Consider the following 12,302-nt stretch of genomic DNA (forward strand, 5'->3'; position numbering starts at 1 on the left):
CTATAGGTTTTTTTGTTTTGTTTTGTTTTGTTCTTACTATTATTACTTTTATTTTTTTTCTCTCTATTTACATTCTATATCTTTTTCGGTTGTGTTGCTAGTTCTTCTAAACCGATGCAAATGTACTAAGAAACGATGATCATGCATCTATGTGATGATGTTAAGAATTAATGATTGCATATGTAGAATGGTATGATTTCTAAATGTTGGGTTAATTTCTTTTTTTTCCGTTAATTAATAATAATAAAAAAAAAAACGAGTCTAAGGCAATGTCCAATTTAAGGCATCTAGGGAAAGATACCTTGGTTCAAGAAGGCCAATGATATTCAGCGTTTCTCTCTCAACTGGAAGGTCACATGCAAACATGGAGGCATTTGCAGGCTTTCTCGTGGCTCTACAAAGGGGGCTCTCTCCAGAATTTTTCGTGTTTTAAAGGATTAATGGGTGGAATCACAATTCCCTGGAAGCTATCTGATCATAAGTTACCACCCAAAATTGGGTGGGTCACATCTCCATAGGAACAATCAAAATGCTCCCACCCAGCAATATTGAATGAGGATTAAAGGAAATGGCTTTTCTGGGGTCCACCACAGATTCAAACTGGCACAATGCTTAATAGATAATTAGGGCCTAGAATGTAAGCTCTTACCGTAGTCATATTTATTCCTGAGTTTTAAGTGTTATCTCTAAATTCTGAGATGCTGTACTCTTTCTGCATAACTTGGTAGTTTCCTATACTTATAGGTACCTGTGTGACAACTAAGACTCCGAGTTCTACACCTCTGAAAGTTAACATTACTCTATTCAGCTTCTTCCAACTGTTGAAAGAAGAATAAAAATAGATCAGATTTCAGTTAGAGATATGAATGAAGCTGATCTGGTTGGGGCTATGATAAATCAGAATACAGGGTAAAGGATGTATTCTGTTACTATTATCTGTATTTTATTGTCTGCATTTTAAAACTTCAACTTCTGTGTGATACCAAGGAGAGAGATGTTTAGTTGTCCAAAATTTAAATTTTCTGTAGCACACTACCTAACTTAACCTGTCTGGCCAGTTTATTTAAACAACCTAAATACATGGAGCCTAGAATAGGAAATGAGATTTGATGATTCTGTATAGCTTAATGTAATACCTAGATTCATTCCAGAGTATTTGAGACAGATAATAAAAAAGTATTGGCAAAATCCCTTGAGGGACTGGAGAGAAAATGTGGAACTATTAAACTTCCCCACCTGGGAAATTCCTAATACTCTCTCAAGTACTGGGGATCCTGATTTAATAAATCTTGATCTTGGTGGCTCTTATGAAACTTATTTCTAGAATGGTGAAGCTAAGCCTACTTATAAACACACCCAAGAGTTACCCTCAGAGAACTTCTTTTGTTGTTCAGATGTGGTCTCTCTTTCTTTAAGAAAAACTTTACAAATAAACTCATTACCCTCTCCTCTCCATGGGGCATGACTTTCAGGGATGTAAGTGTCCCTGGCAATGTGGAACATGACTCACATGGATGAGTCTGGCCTTGGCATTGTGGCATTATAATGCCTACTTGACCAAAAGGGGGAAAGATATGTAACAATATAAAGTTTCGGAGGCTAGCAGATTTCTAGCCTAGAGTCTAGAGGTCATTCTGGAGGTTACTCTTATGCAAGCGTGAGCTAGATATTACAAATTGCCACAGTATGCCAAGCTCCAACCAACAGTATTCCTGAAAACCCTAAAGAAAATCCAGGGCTTTATCTAAGACTCTATAAAAGTTTTACTTACTATGTTGGTTTTTTTTCTTCAGAAACTTAAAACCTCCAGCTTGTTCCTATGCCAGATAAGCTCAAAACTTAGAGGTAATAGTCCATCCCTGTTGCAACCAGTATAATGTTGACACTGCTTTTAAACATAAACAGGTTAGAATGGTTATTGTCCAAGTATCCTTGAAGATTGAGAGAAGGATCAAATGTGAGGGGGGAGTTGTAAAAGAGAAATTAGGATTTAACAAATGATAATGACTACTGAATCATTATAAAGATATTTCTCTTTAGTTTCTAGCATATTAAGACAGCCAGAAGGATATACATGAAATTGTGGAACTGTAACCCATAGTATACTTTGAAATCTGCTCTATAACTACTTGCTAAACTGTACTTTGAAATTTATCACTTTTCTCTATATATGTTATATTTCACAATAAAAAATGTGTGTGTTTTTTTAAAAGAGCTATGGACATTACAGTTCAGAATTTGGCTGTCGCATTCATGAATACTTCTTTAGTACAAAACCAATAGTTCTTGAACTTTTGTCTCACCTATGACTAGTAACTTCACAATACCAATCATCTGTACCTACCAGTTAACTATTTAAACACATCAAACGGCGTGGTTTACACAGGACAAGTGACTCATTGATTAACTGGGTTTTTTACACATTAGTGAGTTTTTGGTGTAATGAAGACATAACCTGATCAAAATGCATTGATAGAGCTTGTTTGGGGAAGCACAGATGGCTTCTGTTTGGTGAGGGAAACATAGGCAGTCTGAGACACTTTCAGCAAGGATTACATATGTAGGACATAATGAAAGGCTGAGAAAACAGAGGGTCTGTGGACAGAATAACTTTGGGAGGAAGATTTCTGTTTGATTCAGCACACAATGCATTCATAGATTAGCAAATCAAAGCTTTAGTCACAGTGTAAATTCAATGAAATTGCCTTATTTCTTTTTTTTCTGTAACACTCACAACTATATCCTCCACAGACACACTTCTCTAAGTTATCAATGAGGCCAAGCACCAAATATTCCCAATGTAAGTGAGACTTTTCTTAGAAATAAGAGAGCCCCCCTTGCTCTCCTTATCTTAAACATGAATGCGTCTATATTGTCACATAAGGTCTCCCTTGTCTACACCCAAGGTGACGATGATATGAATGCCTCAAGTCAAATGCTTAATTTGGATATATTTGTTTTACCCATACATTTTTTATTTATTCTTTGTTTATTCTTTTTTGGTAAGGATATATGCCTCAAATCTCTACTTTACTCTAATAGATGCTACATGAAAAAATTTCACATGACATTCTAATTTCAAACATTAAGTCTCTACTTCAGGGTAGATTAGTTCTTCACTTGAGTTCAATTTTTACTGATATTGCATAAGGATAGCTGCAAATTATGCATCATGAAGTGATTATCAAGATTTGAAATGAGAAAAGAGAACATAGAATGGAAAACCACTCTCTTTATACAGCTGCCATCAATCCATCCTCTTAAAAACTGGTAAACCTTTCTTTTCCACAATTCAGACCTGCAGCAGGAAGAGGGTCAGTGGGGAGTAAGAGAATGGAGGGAAGAGGAAAAATTATGTGAAGGAGGAAGTTATTTGTAGACTCATAAATTCCTTTGTTGGTTGATATTAAAGCCAACCAAAGAATTTTGAAACATAGATCTTCTTCAGCTTCCTATACCTACTGTTAATTTAGGACATGTTTAATAAGTCAAGTAGAAAGTCAAATAATATGCTTTTATCTTGGTCTCACAATGATTATGATTACAACAGTTATGATATTTTGTAATTTGCCACTTTCTGATGCTAAAAGCCACCCCCCCCCGCCCCGATCTAGTTGGTGGAGAGTCCAATATACCCACTCCTCGGATCACATAAGAATTCTGGGACTTACATGGGTTCTGGGGCAGAGGGAAGGGGACTTAGAATCATTGGTCTACAATGCTACTGTTGAGACTTCGTCTTTTGCCATCTACAGAATTCAGGTGCTTCAGGTAAGCTTAAGATTTCTCCTCCATGTGGTTCCCTCACTCATATATCAGGGGCCTATCTTAAGGGATCTTTGTGGATCAATAGCCTATTGAATATGCTATCAGTTCATGACCATAAAACATAGAATCAGTATGTAGCAATACTTTTTAAAATAAAATTTTCTATAGAAAAGGATTATTCATCCAGGTGAACATAGTCCAATAGAAATAAAATGTGAGCCATTTATGTACTTTTACATTTTCCAATAGCCACAAAGATAAATTGAAATTCATTTTAATATTATATTTTACTTAGAGCATGTTTTAGTTTGCAAAAGCTGCTGGAACCAGAAACAGAATATCTTTTAAAAAGGGTAATTAATTAAGTTGCAAGTTTACAGTTCTAAGGCCATGAAAATGTCCAAATTGAGGCAAGGCTATGAAAATGTCTAAACTACGGCATCCAGGGAAAGATGCCTTGGCTCAAGAAGGTCGGTGACATTTGGAGTTTCTCTTTCAGCTGGAAAGGCCCATGGTGCCATCTGCTAGCTTTCTCTCCAGGCTTCTTCAACAGCTTCCACAGGGGCATTTTCTTTATGCATCTCCAAAGGTTTCTGGCTGTGTGGGTTCTGTTGGCTCTGAACTTTTTCCAAAATGGTTCCCTCTTAAAGTGCTCCACTAAGCAACTCTACCTCTTCTAAAGAAGAAAGGAAAAAAACGTTCTTATGTTATTTGGAAACTTGTGGCTTCCTACAGATTCTATTCACCAAAACTATTGCCATCTATTAAATTTGATTACACATGAAGTTTTGTTAATGTACAAATGAATATACGTTTGATAAAGTAACAGGTGGTCCCTTCTATAATATTCATCTCAATTTGAATAAGGTTTCTCCCTTATTTTTTCTAACAAACCAAAATTCTACAGAACCAGACCCACATTTACCTAAAACTGGAATAAAAGCAAGCAATCCATTGATATGGAAGGAAGAAAGAAGTTCTTTCTCTAACTGTCAAAGATAAAATCACAAACATGTACAGTCAGAAAAAACAAATCCCAATTAAAGTTCTAAATACCTTTGCATCACTCATTGCAATCAGTGTTATTCATTGAACCCTTCTATCTTTGCAAGGTAAAAGTAAAGAAGGCAGGCTCACTGACAACAAATCAAGAGTGAAGTTATTGGCAATTTTTCATCTAGTTAAACATATATGAACTATATGACCCAGTAATTCCACTCTTAGCTATTTACTCAATAGGAATAGAAGTATATGTGCACAAAAAGACCCGTTCAAAAATGTTAATAGTTTATTAATAATAGTAAAACCTGGAAACAACTCAAATGTTCATCAACTTGTGAATGGATAAACAATTATTATATATTCATACAGTGGAATACTGCATTGCAATAAGAAGAAACAAACTACTGATACATGCAACAACCGGAATGTATCTCAAAAATATAATGTGTTAATCAAAAAAAGCATATCCACCATATGACTACTTCTCCATGACATTTTAGAACAGGCAAAAGTAAGTTATGGTAATAGAATTTGGTGGGAAGCACTGACTGGAAAGGGGCATGGAGAAGTCTTCAGGTTAATTAAATTGCTCTCAGCTTAGCTGGAGTAGTGATTATATGGATGTATACTTTTGTCAAGACTCACTGAACCATACATTTAAAAATCTAGGCATATATAAATGATAAAATCAGTTGAAAACAACAACAAAAAAACTTTTTAAAAGAGTAAAAATAATATGGTCACTTTTATTTAGACTATAGCTGTAACTGAGAAGTTAGGATTTAAGGGATGATTAAGATTACTGAATTATCATATAGATATTATTCTTTACTTTCTGGTATATTAGAATAGACAGAGGGAGGTACCTGAAATCTTTGAATTGTAATCTACCTGTCTTGATCTCTGATAATGATTGTAATAGCTTTTATCTTGTGCCCTTGTGATTTGTGAAAACCTTGTGACTAAGCTTCACTTGTACCCATTGATCCAGTTTTTTTACTTTAGAGTCTTGTGATCTCTAAAGACAGCCCCTACTGTTTATTAATGAAGGGTCTTGGGTCAACCCAGAACTAACCCACCCCAATTCCAAAGTTGTCTTGGGATAATCGAAACTGGATCTAACCAAAATGGGCCCACCAGACATGCATAGTAGCTTAGACTTAAACCTGTAAGTCACCTATACCTCATTATCATACTACAAATCATGCCCATTAGCATATCAAATCCACCATTTTCTTACATATGTTCTGTGACTAAGCATGTAATCAATCTGCCCACATTTAATAATTAAATCACTTCTAATTACATCATCTAGGGGCATAGTGCTTATTATCTTAAAACCTGCAAATTTTTTAATCTTATAAAACTATCAAAATTACTATGGTTTGTGGAGCCATATTTTGGGCTGATAGGCCATCTGATATCCTGCTTCATGCCTAGCAATAAACTTTTTCTCTCTTTGAAACCCCGCTGTCCCAGGAATTGGTCATGTGAATGTGTCAGGCAAAATAATCCACTGCTTTTGTCTGGTAACATAGCTACTCCATGTTGCTGAAAGCATTCTGCTGCTTCAAGGCTATTTTATAGATACTGTAACTCCACATCTCCTGTCTGCATTGTTCTTGCTAAGAAAGAACAATGAATGGTCTCTTGATGAACGTTTTCACTGCAGAACTAACATTAACTGAAAATATGGATGGGGTTTTACAGTACACTCACATTTCTCCATAATTGCTAGAATAGTTTGATTTTTTTGCAGGTATTCAATGGTGAAAAAAATTTTTCAAAGGATAAACAATCAGTATATAAGATTCAGCACATTAAACGGGCAACATAGTCTTCATTAATCTTGAAATTGATAATTTCTATAAATTTTGAATCAATGCGTTTCTGGTTATTTCTCAATGACATTTAAGAGTTAGACTTAAAAACACAGAAGAAAGTGTTATAAGTTTTATCCAAAATGATTATGGCCATCATTTGAATAAAATACAGATTTTGCAAGCTGTAAAGCATATCTTTACTACATACTGGTCTAAGTAAGGTTTGGTTCACAAACTACAGAGCTCTAACCAAGTCATTAAATCTATCTAAAAGGGCCTCATTTGAGAAGCAATAAAATTTTTAATCATTTTATTATTAAAAGAGTGTTTAATATGTAGCTAATTAAATGCCAAAGGCAGGTTATCTGAGTTTAACCTTCAAAAAGAAAATGATGTATCAAAGTCTGCCTCTGGCATCATGGGATAGAAATGTCATCCTCATAATCATTGCGTGACAACTAGCTGGTGGCCTTTTCTAGAGCTATAGTTAAATTACCTGATTAAATTAATAGCCATTTAGATGTTTTAGGAACTGCACAGACCTATACTAAATGAAAATTAGGTCCATTACATTTTCTGAGTGGGCTAGATAGACCCTAAAATAAAACACGTATGCCATTGCCCACATTACTTGGATTAAGCAATTAAAAGCTCTTTCTAAAAAGCGACTAATTCCCCATAATGTACAGACAACTGCATTTACACTAATGATCAGAGGTGAGTTTTTTTCTGCTTATTTTTCCATTTCCTTAGATAAGTTGTGCATGTGTGTGTTTATTTGAGCATAAAATATTAAAACTTGAATATACCACCTAAATATGTAACTAAATAGGGTCATTTGTTATTATATTTATAAATGATAATGAATGGTGGTTATATATAAGTAAAACAGTAAATTGAAAGGTAGAGTAGAAAATCATCCTAACTGGTAATTTACCAAATCACCATTGAAGCGTTCTAGAAAATTGCTTTCAAACTATCCAGTCTCCATCAAATGTAGAGAATACAAAAAGAACTCATGCACTTTCTCTACAAAGTAGGTTAATTCCTTCATATAAAATCTATATCATCAAATCACTAAATATATCAGAAAATGCAAGAAATATATCTCTTACCACATCTGGGAAGGAAACTATCAACTCCTGAAATTGAAAACAATAAAGAGAGGGCAAGCTTTAAGGGCAGATGGTTTGGTCACTGCTATGTCCTAAGTGCCTAAAATAGTGTTAGACATATTTGTTGGATCTATGCCTGGAATTTTTTTCTCAGTTTTCATTAATAGTATTTATTTAAAAGTTCCTTCTTTTGACAGCATGTTATAAAATCAAGTATTTGGCAAGGAACTCTCTTTTTTAATTGAACAATCAAAACAACATACAAATATGAACATTCTTAACACACAAGCATTCCATGCATGGTGTATAATCAATGCCTCACGATATCATCACATAGTTGTATATTCATCACCATGATCATTTTTTAGAACATTTACATCACTCCAGAAAAAAAGAATAAAAAAAAAACTCATACATACCATACCCCATACCCCTCCCACTCATTGACCACTAGTATTTCCACCTACCCAATATATTTTAACCTTTGTCCCCCCTATTTTTTTCTATACCCTTTACCACTCCCTTTCATTGATCGCTAATATTCCAATATACTCAATTTGTTTTAACATTTGTTCCCCTTATTACTTATTTATTTTTAATCCATACATTTTACTTATCTGTCCATACTGTAGATATAAGGTTTTCACAATCACACAGTCACATTGCTAAATCTATGTCAATAGACAATTATCTTCAAGAAACATGGCTATGGGAACACAGTTCTACATTTTCAGGCAGTTCCCTCCAGCCTCTCTGTTATGCCTTAACTAAAAAAGGTGATATCTATTTAATGCATGAGAATAACCTCCAGGATAACCTCTTGACTCTGTTTGAAATCTCTCAGTCACTGACACTTTATTTTGTCTCATTTCTCTCTTTCCCCTTTTGGTCAAGGTTTTCTCAATCCCTTGATGCTGAGTCCCAGCTCATTCTAGAATTTCTGTCCTACATTACCAGGAAGGTCCACACCCCTGGGAGTCATATCCTATGTGGAGAGGGGGAGGGCCAGTGACTTTGCTTGTCCTGTTGGCTGAGAGAGAGAGGCCACATCTGAGCAACAAAAGAGGTTCTCTGGGGGTGACTCTTAGACCTAATTTTAAGTAGGCTTAGCCTATCCTTTGGCAAGGATTTTTAAGTCCATGACATTTGGTACACAACCATGAATAATAATGAAATGCATTAACGTGGAGTCTTTCTTTATTTATAAGTAAGGTTTGCTTAAGTTCATTTCATACTTACCATGATACAATGCTCTGTATCCAATTCATGACCTTGAAGAGGTTCAAGATTGGTAAAAACTCAATAATTTCTGGTCTCAGAAGCTTATATGTGGCTACAAAACTTAGATCTACTATAAGATTTGGAACTATTTACAGATGAATTCCACCTATGGCATAGTCATGATTTTCCTAAGATCAAACAGGAAGTACCAAAGTGGCACTGATAAGTCTATGTAAAAAGCTTCTTTTTGAGAATCAATAATGCTTACGTCATAATGTGGTTGAATGTGTGTCAGTCTTTGTTCACTGTATCAACACATACCCGGTGCTTATGGTGCACTGGTCACAGTGTTAGGCTCTTTGTAAAAATCACTGTTTTAACTCTAGTATGTGCAAATAACCAAAATTGACTATGAAAGGGCAAAAAAATAGTGTGAATAAGAGCAATATATTAGAAATGTGTACAAGTTAGTCAGTAATGATGAGCTGGTTGGGGAAAATTTGGAAAGGGATTGTAAAAGAGATATTCCTTGAAATTGCCATATAATGAAATGAAAAAGGAAACTTTTATATGTGGATATCAAATCTAAAAACACCACAAAAATGGTGTGTAGGAAACTTGATTGGGTTTAATGCAGCTCCTTCTCAGAAAATGTCAGAGTTCATTCAATGGAGTAAGAAAAAAAAAAGGGATGCATGATTGGTATGTTGAAAAATAGCCAAATTGTTACGCATTCCAAGTACTATGTCATTTTTCAAAGTTATCATGGAAGAAATTCATACATGCAACAATTCCATAATAGAGAAGTAAGAGGAATGTGATTATATTTCTAAGAAAATACAGAAATAAAAATTTAAGACTTTCAAGATCCCATAGGCTTTAGAATGCATTTTATAAAGAGCATGCAATGCCCCACTGACTCCCAGGCCGAACTGTCCTGGGAAGGAAGCTGTGAGGGAGAAGTCCCAGAGTTTCTGAAGATCTCAGTTCACTGAAGCACAAGTAGGAGGGCTGGGAAGGAAGAACTGGGTAATCACGGCAGAGACCACAGACCAAACATTTAAAAATCTGTCTTGGCAAACTATTTTAAATTATATTTTCAGTCTATAACTGTCTTAAATTTCAGATCACTTGCATATCAGCAGGTATGCTATTTGGCATGCAATAATATGGACTGGAAAATTCCTTCATACATTTGTTTTGAAGCCTGTCAGCCTAGATTCCATTTGGAATGTAACTGGAGCTATTGAGAGTAGTATTCAAGGCTTATAATCGACTATATACATCTCCAAGGAAGCCTTAGAGTTAACAATTAATTACAAGGTATAGAGAAATATTTAGTCTGTTTCCCCCAATCTCAACAATGTTTTTGCTTTACAGAAGATCTAATATTGAAATAATTGTAGGTAATAGTAATAACTACCCCATCCTATCTGCCTGTGATGTGCTCTGTGCATTGCAGGTTTTTCAACCTTGACACCACTGACATCGGGGTAGGATAATTCTTTAATATGGGTGTGTGTGCGGGGGGCCTGTGCTGGGCACTGCAGGGTGTTTTGCAGCATCCCTGGACTCTATCCATTACAGGCCAGTAGCACCCTCTCTCCAGTGACAATAACCAAAACTGTTATCAGACTTTGCCAAATGTCTGCTGGGTGCGAAGTGATCCTGGCTGACCTATGTGGTACTTTGCTTGGTACCTTTAATTAATGCTGAGAAAAATCCTGCATGGTAGGAATTGTTTTGCCTGTTTTAATAATGAAAAAAAGAGAAGTTTCATAGGTGATTAAACGTTGGCCTATTAACCTCACCATTCTGTTCCCTATATTATATTGTCTCCATCTTTAAAGATTCTGTACTCTGAATTTCCTAAAAGATTTGGAAAATAAGTCCAAGACCATCCTTATGGTACAAATCTAGGACTGCGGTAAAACATAAAATCACACTGAATGTGTGAAAGAAAGTATGCCAGGATTTGTGGTGGGTTGCGTTGCTCCATGGGCCTGCCCCTAATCCACAGCTGTAGTTGATCATTTGTGGGTGGCAAGCAAAGAAATCAAAGACTTTGGGTTACTTTGGTTGTTCACTGATTTTCAAGAGAAGGAGTACTTTGTGCATGTTATATGGAGAAGGAGAGAAACTCTTAAGTGGAACCTCTGTGACTCATAAAAGTATTCTTTCATGTTTTTATTGAACAGTAAGACTTCCTCTAATTCTGTAATTATGCATTAGTTTACAGATTTGTGACTCTGTCAAAAGATTAGAGACTCCTACCGATTTTACCAAATGAATTGACAAGGGAAATACTATGAAGTAATTGCATGGTTTCTTTTTCCTTTTGTGGTCTACTTCTGTAATTAGTTCATATTGCACTTTACATCATCTTTATTTATAAAGTTCTGTCAGCCTACCTAATAAAAGAGTTTCTTCCCTCAATTCACCAAGGGCAACTGTTTGGTATTGCAGTGTCATACATTTTTATTTATTTATTTATTTATTTATTTTTATTATTTTTTATTTTTCACATGGGCAAGCACTGGGAATCAAACCCGGGTCTCCAGCATGGTAGGCAAGAATTCTGCTACTGAGCCACCATTGCACTGTCCAGTGTCATACATTTTTACCTGAACTAACAAAAAGACAAACAACCCAATTAAAAAGTAGACAAATACTTGTATTAGTATTTCTCCAAAGAAAATACACAAATGGCCCCAAAGCACATGAAAAGATGCTCAACATCTTTAGCCATCAAGGAAATGCAAATCAAAATCACAATGGGATACCATTTCACACTCACTAGAATGGCTGCTACCAAAAACAAGAACAGGAAATAACAAATGTCAGAGGGGATGTGGAGAAATAAGAACACTTGTACAGAGTTTGTGGGAATGTAAAATGGTGTTGCTGCTGTGTAAAATAGTTGGCAGTGTCTCAGTAAGCAAAGTATAGAATTACCATATGACCAGACATTCCTCTTTGAGGTATATGCAAAGGAATTGAAAGCAGAGACTTGAACAGATTTTTGCACACCAATGTTCATAGCAGCATTATTCACAGCCCAAATGTCCATCCATAGATGACTAGATAAAATGTGGTACTTACATACAGTGGAATATTGTTCAGCTGTACAAAGGAATGAAGTCTGATACATGTGACCGCGTGGATGGGCCTTGAAGACATCATGTTGAGTAGAATAAGCCAGACACAAAAGAAGAGGAATTGTATGATTTCGCTTATAGGACATAAGCAGACAAGACAAATTAATAAAGTCAGCAACTAGATTATAGGTTACAAGGGGCCACGTGCAGGTGGGGAGTTCCTATTTAACTGGTATGGAGCTTCTGCCGTTTGGAACAGGGAAAAGTGCTAGCGA

The 12,302-nt window shown here is 35.5% G+C and overlaps 1 protein-coding gene across 16 annotated transcripts in view; it reads right to left on the reverse strand.

The window, feature by feature from the left end:
* Positions 1 to 1,743: 1,743 nt before the first annotated feature.
* The window catches only part of LOC143681094 (uncharacterized), an 81,642-nt gene continuing 71,083 nt past the window's right edge, over positions 1,744 to 12,302 (reverse strand). For 15 of the 16 annotated variants that reach the window (XM_077157861.1, XM_077157857.1, XM_077157864.1 and 12 more), the window contains 2 exons: positions 12,032 to 12,098; positions 1,744 to 4,444 (listed from right to left, as the gene is read on the reverse strand). The gene's annotated coding sequence lies outside the window, so the exon portion shown is untranslated. Of the gene's footprint in view, positions 4,445 to 12,031; positions 12,162 to 12,302 lie in introns of all 16 variants that reach the window. The other variant, XM_077157855.1, reaches the window with a different exon arrangement.

Source organism: Tamandua tetradactyla, chromosome 4 (assembly GCF_023851605.1).
Source record: "Tamandua tetradactyla isolate mTamTet1 chromosome 4, mTamTet1.pri, whole genome shotgun sequence".
Classification (NCBI taxonomy): domain Eukaryota; kingdom Metazoa; phylum Chordata; class Mammalia; order Pilosa; family Myrmecophagidae; genus Tamandua; species Tamandua tetradactyla.